This window comes from Lagopus leucura, unplaced genomic scaffold (genome assembly GCF_019238085.1).
Source record: "Lagopus leucura isolate 7727_CA_CO unplaced genomic scaffold, USGS_WTPT01 Super-Scaffold_73, whole genome shotgun sequence".
Classification (NCBI taxonomy): domain Eukaryota; kingdom Metazoa; phylum Chordata; class Aves; order Galliformes; family Phasianidae; genus Lagopus; species Lagopus leucura.
Window position 1 is genome coordinate 4,130,792 of NW_024962252.1, and position 11,881 is coordinate 4,142,672.

An 11,881-nucleotide genomic window follows, 5' to 3' on the forward strand; every position below is an offset into this window, starting at 1 on the left:
CAGGTCCTTTGTAAACACTAGACAATATGAGCTCTGATTGTTAATGATAGTGTTGTACTTGCAGTCTGAGACTATAGTCAAGAAACGTGGTATGACTGGTCTGCCTTCGTAATTCTGCTTCAGACATCAGCAAAATCTATACCCACGTTCATGGACTAGCTGTTTTCAATGAACTGTTTTCAGATTCCAAATGAAATACGTGCAGCCCCACAACATCCTTCAGGAGCACCTAGGAGTCTTGTTTTGGAATTTTTTTTTTTTTTTTTTTTTTTTTTTTGTAGTATGTGGCTAAAAAGGGAAAAAGGGCAGTCCAGTTCTGCTAGGATCTGGTTTCCTTCCCATGACCTTCAGGCTACCCAGACTGATATTAGAATTTCACCAGTAATAAAAAGATTGATTTGCAAGACATTCCAAGTAGTGAGATGCTTAAGGGTGTTCAGCATTGGGATAGAAATCATAGAATCATTTGAGTTGAAAGGGACCCTTGAATCCATTTAGTCCAACTGCCCTGTGATGAACCTACAGCTCCCTCAGGTTCTCAGAGCCCTGTCCAGACTTACCTTGAGTGTCTGCAGGGATGGAGCATCCCCACTTCTCTGTGCCAAAGCTTCACTACTCTTATCATAAGAAGCTTTTTCTTCATATCCAGTATAAATCTCCCCTCATTTAGTTTGAAATCATTTCCCCTTGTTCTATCACAACAGATCCTGCTAACAAGTCTGTCCCCTTCCTTCCTACAGCCCCCCTTTAGATACTGAAAAGCAGCAGACTGTGAGACTACAGCACTATCAGGGATTGTAGGAAGACTGTGGACAAGTCAACGCAAACTAGTCAAAGGGATGAGTTTCAGGTGTGAGCTGGCCTGGGAGAGGCGTGTTTGAACCCACTTTGGCTGAAGGGTAATTCAGACTTGGCTCTCCTGTTTCCTAGGGGAGCTCTGTAAGCTTTAAGCTATTAATTGCAGTTAATTATCACATGATGTCTGCAACCAGCTTTCGCCATTTTTCTATCTTAACAACAAAGATGTGACTGAGCTTTCAGAATGAAGCCAATGTATTTCACGTATTTTAAGTGTATCCCGTGAAATGAATTCTTCAAGCTTTTAGCAAAGACAATGATCCATATTAAGTACAAAACAGATGAAATTGTGGCTGTTGCTTGGCCTCTAACTCTGCCTTGCTGCTCTGTTGAACTTCTTCAACAGTGGCTGTGTATGAAGTTCCTTTCAGCTCCCAAAAGATATATGAAACTCCAGTAGAAGAAAGAAGTAGGTCAAATTCAGTACCTTAAGAACCTGAATCACACAATTTTAATCACAATACCCTTTGACAGAGGTTAAATTTAATGCCTTAATTATAGAAAACAAAGCAGCTTTATTTATAATTCACATGCACATTGGAAAGGAAAATAAAAATACTGACAGCCACTGACCCTACAATAAACCACATATCCTGATCTGTCCTTCATTTTTAGCAGGTTTTTTTGCCTATAATATAAATATCTTCTAGCTTTAGGGTCACAGAATTTGGTCCAGAATTGCATTGTGCTGGACCAAATCATACGGCCACTTTTACCTTAAGCAGTGTGGTTACAGATGGAGAATTAACTAAGAAATACTACTGTGAAAAAAAAAAAAAGTAATGTCAACATTTTATTGGTGCTGAGGTAGCTTGTCTTATTGCGGAATAGTCAGCCAAGATATTTGCACAGTTTGACTAGTGATAATTCTCACTTTTATTGAGATTTTACACAGAAGGAGCAAGGAAATAGCAAGCAGTATCATCTACACATCACAGAATATCCAGGTTACACAGTGGCAGCAGCAAATGCCAACACACAGTACGGAGCAGTTGCATAGAACCCCAAAGCTTAGTCAGTCACACAAGTAGTGCGAGTCGTGCAGGCATCAGAGGAATTGTGTTAAAAAGGTGAGTATTAAAAAGGAGACAGTGTTAGATTTAATGTAAGCCCTCTTCTGACAAAAGGGAGGGATGGCTGCCAATAGATACAGGGGTGGTGAAACTGGCAACGGTAAAACTGGTGGAGCGAACTGGAAAAACAGTCTCTACTGGTGAATGAGTGACAGGATCAAATCTTTCACCTTCCCCTTTATTGAATTTAAGGACTGTGATTTTGTCCATTAAGGATGTGATAGACAGGTCTGTTGGCTACTTCAATAGGAAGATGCTGCTGTGCCTCGTTAGGTGCTAAGGCTGATTTTGTCCGATTGAGTTTATGCTCAATCAGGAGGGATCCAATCACAGATGAGTCCTGCAGGAGGCTAAGGATGGTCATTTAATGAGGAAAACAAACACACTTTTAAACAGGGAGCTGACATCTAGACATTCAAAACTTAATGTGTCTCACAGCTCACATGAGTTACTGCAGGAAGAAAGAGAAAAAAACAACAACAAAAATTTCTTGCTTAATTTTGGCAAAGGAAATGGTGCAGCTCATGTTAGCTTAGTAAAATCAGCACCCACAGTTTCTAAACAATAATACAAGAGTATGCAATTATATTTGACTGCAGGACAAGAACACACAGTTGGTTTTCATCTCTTCTTTACATTACAGAAACAGCTGAAATTTTTATTTTACTTTTTTTTTTTTCCCTACACTGTCAATGCATTTCTGCTGCTTGGAAAACTAAATAAATGGTTGCAAACAAGACACATCAGAACTTTTTTCAGACTAAGCTGCCAAGAATAAATATTTCAGTGTTCTCTAGCTGTATGTGACAGTTCATGAGTGGCGAAGTTGAGATCCAAAATTTACCTGTAAGCATTGCTGCTTTTCTAAAGCCCCCTCAGTTCTCCCTCTGCTCTTCACAAACATCTCATTCAGGTACACCACAAAAAGAGCTTGTGCATACGTGTAAAGACTTGCATAAACAGTTCACAAAAGAAGAGCTAATGTTTGGGCATGTTTTGTTGGTTATTTTTTTGTTTGTTTGTTTGTTTTCTGCAAATTATAGCTACAGATTAATGTGGATTATTTTAAAAAAGTTATTAGCATTCCCTACTGAACATTCTGAAATGAATAAAATGATAAGGAGTAGATACATTTCCGAAAGATTAAATAGTTCTGCTTTGAAAATCTACACTTCAGCTACTGCTATGCTACTCAAACTGGAAATATACCTACACTTACAGCACTTACTGATTGCTCTTAGACTAGAGCTGATTCAGAAGTAGTTGATCTTGGTATTTCTGAACATATGCTATTGATCCCCATCTGAATAAATAAATTTTTCATTGAGAATCAGGGAAGCAGAAGAGTAACACAGACGAAGTTTTAAATGTTGTTGTTTCCTGCATTTCTTACTATTACTGTTGTACCACTTCTGCGAGCAATGACATTTTAAGATCTGACATACATTTTAAAGTTATGAATGTGGGCTTTGGAGAGGGATTATTTGAAGCATTCCAGGGGAAAGGGGATCTTCAGCATGCTGCTGGGTGTAGCAGAATGCTAAGCAATTTGCCAGCCTGCTCCTTAGTGTCCAGCCCACTACTCATCCATGCAGCACACAGGGGCTTAGTGGAACAACCTTGTCCACTTCCAATTTCAGGATCAAAACTGCCATTTGTGTCCACACCCAACTTTCAATACTTGGTTTTGTTACTGCACAAAATATTGAAAAAATAGCTAGAAATGTTACAGCCTGCAAAGCTGGCAGAACACTACTCATAGGTGGGTGCACTGCCATCTTCTGGGAGAATCTATTCAGTTTTGAAGCCAGCCAACTATACTTCCCAGCATAGTGAAGCACAAGTTGCATTCCAAATAGCTGATACTACAGTTAGAAGTTTTTAATTTTCACTTTATGATGTCTTGCTTCATTCAGCACCAAGAAACAAATGTTATTGAATAATTATAGTTATGAGTACTAACACATGGACTGCTGAGGAAAATCCTTTTGATGGCCATGCAGAGCAAGAAATAATTTGTAAAACACCACTTTTGTAGAAAGTGTTCAGTATTTTTAGCTATCATCTCTGACAGTCCTACTCCTATTCAGTAATCCAAAGGAAAACATTAAAAAAAGTGTCCAGGTTCAATACCCAAATCTTCATTACAAGTTTGAGATATATTAACTCATCTTCAAATACTTCAAATTACTTTTTATTTATTTTTTGCCTACTGATGAACACTGACCCTCTGGATGAGGCTATTAATAACCCAATTTATGACATCTTCCATACTTAAACAGATCAGAAGGAGAAAGCCTGCATGCCTCAGAAGAAAAGCAAACACTCCAGTTATTTTAAACATCTTTTCACAAAATAATGTTATCTTTCATAGGAAAACACTACCCAAAATGTCTTCAGAAATCACATTAATTCATTGAGTTTAAGGCTAATATATACCAAATCTCCACTTCCAGTGAGAATTTCAATCTACAGTGCAGAAGTAAAGAACCGGAGAAGAGAAACTGTTTATACCAACCTATTTTGTGAGCAAATGTGTTATCAAGGAAAACAACATGGTCAAATCAAACCATCAGTTTAATTAAGCTTCAAAGTCCCAAGCAAAAGTATTTTTTACTGCTTTACTTACGGCCTATGGACAAGCTAATTGCTATCATCTATCCCCAAGAAAAGACAGAAACCATAATGTCCAATTCATTTATAATCACCAAAGACACCAGATCTCTTAACTTATCCTTTTTCTATTCTACCCCCTTTTCCACAGGCTGGAAATATGTCAGATCAAGAGGAGTTGAAAGGATTACCTGTTAGTCCATGCTGAATCTTGTATTTCATATTTATGCAAATAAATCAATCCCAAGCCAATTTATCAGTTAATGATAAAATCAGACTCTCAGTCATTATACCAGCAATAACACTTGTCAAAGTGAAAGTAAATTCTTTGTGCTGTAATGAAACAAAATGGCTGGAAGGGCTGATAAATGCTGGTAAGCCCAGGACATGATGCAGAGACCTGGAAGTTCAGCAATTCCTTAGCTGCCACTGCCTTGTGCAAACTCAGACTGGGACTAGCACAGAACAAGGTTTATTTGTTTAGCAGCTGTCTGCAACTGGCTGCTTTTCTGCATCTCATCTCTCACCTCCAGTGGATCTCAGCTAGAGCTCTCCACACTGTTTTGAAGGCAAAAGTGAATAATTAGGCTACAATTATGTTGTCTAACATACAAAAACTTCTGGGTTTTGTGTTACCTTCATGTTCAGAGAGGTGTCCAACATGGGTACTTTCTAATCTGTGTTTACTCCACAGCTTAGTTTGACCATTTCTAGGAACATCTGCTAAGCTTGCAAGTATGACAGTTATCTAATGAAAATGGCTGCTTGATCCAACTCTTGTCTAAAATTTTCCTTCTAGTAATATCTACCCTGCCAAAAGGACCTCACAAAGAATCAAAGACTAGAATCAAAAAGAATCATTAAGGTTGGAAAATACCACTAGGATCATTTAGTTCAACCGTCAATCATCACCACCATGCCCATTAACCACATCCCTCAGATAATGGGCATAAAGAGAGGTTAATTGATATCAGTAATGCAATTGATTTTCAGTACTCCCAAAGAAAGCTCATGTATGCAAACAATCATCCTTGCATGGTTCTTCCACACTGTTCATAGCCTCTGGAAAACTGATGACAGACAGCTACATTAGAGAAGTATAAGCATTTGATTTGGGGTTGGGAGAGGATTGGGAGGCAGGGGGTGACAGATCTCTTGTTGGGTTGTGATGCACAGCAGTGGAATTATGATCCAAGTGTCCACGTGCATTCATGTCCAAGAAAATGAGCCAGTTCAATTTGAAACTGGGACAAGAAGCATTTCCAAAATCCAGGTAGTTTACTGGTGCTACAGATGTATGGAAATTATTAGTTGAGTACGTAAAACAAATCCCAGATTTTGTCAAAAACAACAGTCACACAGTAACTGAGTAAAAGACAATAGCTTTTTGCTAGCACTGAACAGAGTCCTGCTATCCCATGTTGTCTTAGGAAAAATAAATGGTAAGGGAGGACTTTGGAGAAAAATTTCAGTAAAAAAGGGAGACAGAGACTGAGTAGATCTGTTTTCCAGACAGAATGAAGGTAAGCTATTGCTCCCATCCCTGGAAAGGCCAGGCTGCCCCATAGGCTACCTTTAATGTACTTCTCTGCACAGATAAGTTGCAGAAATAATAACCTTGAACATGGGACCTATCCAAAATCGAGTTTATATAAACATCTCCCACCTATTCATGTGAACAAGAAACAGGAGGCGTAGAGGAAGGTGTTCTTCAGGGGTTGCTAAAACTCACAGAGCAGAGATGGCTGTGGCTACACTGCATGCTCTCCTTGGATTTGCCCTGTTCCTAACAGTGCTTTTATGGGAGGGTCCAGAAGAAATAAAGATGTTGTGATACAAGTTATTCTCAATTATTCCAAGGCCCACAGTATTCATTAAGGATAAACTTTAAATATGGGACACTGCTGATATTTTATATTGAAAGTGATTTTCTTATGTTCATTAAAGAGAACATTTTTTTGAGCTAAGTTGGGAATAAGTGCTGAAATCTTGTTTTACAGCCTTCGAATTCAGAAATGCAATTTCAAATATTTACAAGGCTATTTACAAAGACATAGGCTGTAATGTAGCTTCTAGTGAACTAATTTATGAGCTCAAAATGAACAAAAATTATTGCTTGCTTTCCCACAGGAAGAAATCATCAAGTTTCCCTCATTCTCTCTTTCCTGTATGATTAACTATTACTTTGGTACCAGACAAGAGATGACCTGCAGTGACCATTCACAAGAGGTTAAAATCGTAAATAGATACAGTCTCAAAAATATTTATCTAAAATAAAAACAACTGTCAGACCAGCAGAGCAACATCACAGGTTTGCTCGGCACGCACAAGTATATGAAGACAGAATCTTCCCACAGTGCAGAGCCTATACAGTTTTTTCTCAGATAATTCATGCAAGTAAAGCAATGAGATCCAACAGCTAAAAAAAACGAGTCAGATATAGATACATAAATATCAATGCTAACAATGAATACAAGCTAGATATATTTCATTGACAGCAAAAATAAATGCAGATCAGTTTTACTGGAACTTGCAAACAGGTTTGCAAAGTCATAATTAAACTGAGAGCTCAACATCAATTTAAAACTCAATTATATCAGCATCAACAAAGCCTATATATAATGTATCTATGTTCATAATAGGAAGCAACTGCACCGAAGACATGGATAAATATAGAATAAACCTATAAATGAAAAAGACTGCAGATAACTGCCTGAATGTGCTGGATGCTACAGCTTATTAATGTTTAAGGACATGAAGTTAACTCCTATCATCAGACCATTCCCTATAAAGTTAGGAAGCAGCTGGAACCACCTGTGGAGTCTATCAGCAACCCTCTGAAGATGCCATTTGCAGAAGCTGCAATCCCCAGAACATAATCTTTATCTATTCCTCTGTAAAGTTCTCAAACAACTGTGGTGGTAAAGCAGAGCTCAAAGGTTTGACCTCCCACACTAATTTATTCAGAGCTTTATCATGCTGCCAATGACTCCCATATCAGGAGTGCTGGCTCTTCTCTCCTTAGCTAAGGACTGCACATCTGCATGTCCAGTTGCTGTGAGTGCTGCCTTATTTTGATATATGACAAAGGGCCAAACAATTGGGGGTGCTTTGGGGAAAATATTCTCCCCTCTAGTGAAGGGAATGCATACATCCAAGCCAGAGAGGAACCAAGCAAGGAATCTGGCTAGGCTCAGATTGGCACTACAAATACAATGAGATTTCATCATTCGTTCCATGAACAACAAAGTTTCAGAAACATAGAATTCTGACATCTTTTCAGAAACCAATTGAAATATTTTGTTCAAAACTGCAGGAAACTTTTGGTACGAAGTTCAGTGATTGTGAAGCAATCGTATTATGCACAAGGCATTCTTCAGGAACACGTGTGGAATGGCTAATCAGTACATCAAACACAATAACATACATTAATGGAAACAAAACACAGTAAAGAAAACTAGGTCCTGAATTTACAGTGATACAGTACAAAGATTTTATTCCACAACCTTGAAGCCAGATCTGGAGTAAATTTATTTCCTAGAACTCATTTGAAATATAGCAATTCTCCTATAAGGAAAGAATACAATTTCTATCCAAATGTGGTTATATTTCTGATATTGATAGACTGAAAAAAATGATATCTGAAAGCATTAATAAAATATGGAAAACCTGTTTTGCTTAAGGAGATAGAGTTTCAACGAACTGAACAGAGTTAAAGGGTTAAGGATAGAGGTTTGAAGTACTAGCAGAGATAAAAATGCAAGCTGATGTATTCAAAAGAGACCAGAGAAATCAGATTTATGTGAGCAAAGCCTGTAAGCAAACAAAATTTCCGGTTGCCACAGAAATTGAAACAAAACCAAAAACCACTCCCAATCACAATGAAAGGCTGAGATTTTGAAATTTCCTTTGGAAGAAAGTTTTTAGGGAAGACCATTAATTTACAGCCACTAAAACATGTTACTTCCTGCAGATGACATGTTTTTATGTAGGTAACGATCAGGATTTCTTTTCAATAGTTCAGTTCACTTCTATTTATATCATCAAAATATTAATAACTATGCCATAACATTTATACTTAACACACAAGAAAAACATTTTCACTGCTACATGCAAAGGTGTTTCCAACAAATCAAACTGATCACAGAGAAGATTAAATATTTCTGCTTCATGCTTTAACTTTTAAAATGACATGAAATGAAATTTCAGACATGAAATGGAAATATTAGCACTTCATTTAAAGTGTTGTTCAGGGAAGATAAATCAGATCTGTATAGTGTTCACATTGTCAAATGAGCCCTACCAAGAAAAAGTCAAGAGTAGCCCTGTAATTTTGCTCCTGGCAGACTGTCACAGTACCCCACTCATGTCCTCAAGAATCAATGTACTGCCTAGGAAGACATTTCAGTATCTTTTGACATGTATTCCCAATTTCATCCCTGAAGGCCCTCCATGGGAAGTATTAGTTGGCACCACAGAGGATATCAACTTCTCCACAGTTACAACTGAAATTCAAACGTACAAATTTGGGTCACATCTCCTATAAGTCTTCTCTTCATATCTCAGTACTCAGGCCTTTGTGATGCAAGCATCTAGCCCATTAAATTCATATTAAAGCCACTGATTAAGGCCCTCAGTAGAGGAAATTTGCCCATTCCCTGAAAACTGACAAATTATACTGTGTTGGCTTATTGCCACAACTATGGAGTCGCTGAAAAGAGTTAGGTCTTCACCAAGAAGATGATGATCCAGGGCTTTCCAACTTCTCAGGCTCAGATCACCCTTCCAACTACTCAGATTTTCGTGACTCAGCAGAGAATTATATTTTTTTTTTTAAACCTGCCTCACTTTTGGAATCTCCTTTATCTTGACACAGATTTATGTCAGTGTGACTGAGATAATGACCAGCTGGATCTGGGGCTGGGCAAGGTGCCACAAGAGAGCAGGAGGAATCCTTAAGCCACTTTTATCACCAACCCTTCATCTTCGCTGCTGCTGGCTTGAGCTCAGCTCCCTAACTCCCTAAATAATGCAGGGGAAAAAAAAAAAAAAAAAAAAAAACCTTTCACAATTTCATGTGTATAAGGAAAGTTTTATCTGTCAAAGTCTCCTCTTCTGTAGACTAAAAAGCATGAACATTAAATAATAATATTAGAACAATTTCTCTCTTGAGCCCCTCTATCCAGAGCCCGTCTATCCACTTCAGAGCTTTACTTCTGCTTACCAGTCACTAAGCCAGTTACTGGTTGATGTTAGTTTATTTACTGGAAAGAGCCCTTTTTGAAATGCATTCACCAATTATTCCAGAGGAACATACACACCCAACTACTACTTAAAACAATTTTCTTTCCGATCAGACTTCACAGTTAGATTCCCATTAAAGGATCGGGTGAATAGATGGGGTCCACCAGGCTTTCCATGTTTTGGTTTGTTGTTTTGTTGTTTGTTTATTTTTAAGTGTGCTTAATAATGAAGCTCTCACTCATAAATCTGTTTAAAAAAATTGGCTCCTTTCTTAAAATATTATTTTCTTGTATCAGCTTTTTACCTCCCATCTCAACCAAACCAGACCATTCATTTTTCTTTACTAACCCCCAGCTGAACATCATGAACAACAGCAGAAGGCAACGGATGATCTACAGCAACCACTGAAGCAACATGGATTTTTTGCTCTATCTGAATTCTGTGAGGAACATAAGCATTTTCGAAAGAATACAACTAAAACAGGATGAACACTTTGTGTGTGTGTGTGTGTGTGTGAATAGAGAATTCATTGAAAAAGGCTGTGACGGGGAGACTAACTTTATTTCTGAATCCAGCCTATGGCTGGTGGGAATTTTCCACAAAGCAAACACCCAAACAAAAACAAAATAAGAAAGGCAGGAGGGATTTTGGAACAGTGCACATTTCATTGTGAAATTTTCTAAGAGCATCTTGTTTCCAGAGATGCTGAAATGTTGCATTTCAACATATTCTTAAAAACAAAAAACCTCCATTGTGAAACTTTCTGTAAAATTTTAAACCAGACTAAATTTAATTAGATGCAAAAAGAATTAACCCCTCACGATCAAATGAAATATGAAAAAAAAAGTTCAAGGAGTCTTAAATTATGGATCTTTCAAACAATTTGGTTCAGCAACCAAACAAAAATCTATTGTCCTCTTTACAAAAATATACTGCTTTTTATATAACTATGACAGGACAGCACAGGGGATGATTTTTTTTCATTAAAGACATTTCATTAAGGACAGATTGTTTTAAAGAGTTTGGCCAAAACAAAAATCAGTTTTTTCCAACAAGACCTCAACTTTTTTCCACTTTTCCACAGCTGAAGTCATGAAGTCATCGTTTTCACAGTAACATGAGGTCTTATGCAACACCACCACCCCATTTTTTATCATAACACTCCTCTTTGGAAAGAATTGTATAGGATGAGGAAACTGCTGTCCTACATAGTTTAAATATCAGAAAAGAGAGGCAAAAGAAACGATGAAAACCAGAAGTGCTGGATGACAGAATAGCTGGCATAGGATCACATGAAACATCAACTGGAGCCACAAGGGAAGATCCCAATCCTTTGCAGCCCAAATCTGCTGCTCTTCACCATGAAAGCAATGTGCCTAGCCAGCCTCAGTCTGTGCCTCCCAGTCTATGTCTGCTTCTATGGAAATATGTGCAATCTAGGCTTCCCAATGGAAGCAGAATTGGCTTCTAATCCCTCCAACACAGTAGTAATTATGGTAACAAAAATCTTCTCTGCATGAACACTCTGCCAGCACCTGAGTTTCCATCACACTGACAAAGATCTCTCTTAATTAAAGTGTCAAAACCTTACAGGATTGACGGCTCTCTCACATTCCGAATTCCTTTTTCAGCTACTTTTTCTGACCACTTAATTAACAAGTGATTCATCATCTGACTAGCCAAAGAAGTATCTCAATCTCTGTGAAAGGAGTGAGAGAGAGGAAAAGTCAGCAATTTTTCTTTCCTTTCTTCTTTTTCATGCTCAATATATATAGCTTATTTTTGATTACTTAGTCCAACAAAGATCACACTCCAATAACTGGAAATATTTTGCCACGAGAGTTATTATTCAAATATTTCTTTTTTTTTCTCACCACACTATGCACTTCTCTTTTTCTCCTCCCTCCAGAAGTTAAAAAAAAAAGTCATCATCCCATGCAAGGTTTATTGCAGTGACCTTGTTTGCTGAACTACATTTGTGATGGTGAAGCCACCCGCATTTTAAAGGAACCACATGCTGAAAATACATATGGGATAACAGAACGTAAAGCATTTGTTCCTGACCTCATTGGCTTTACTCTTTATTTTAGTTT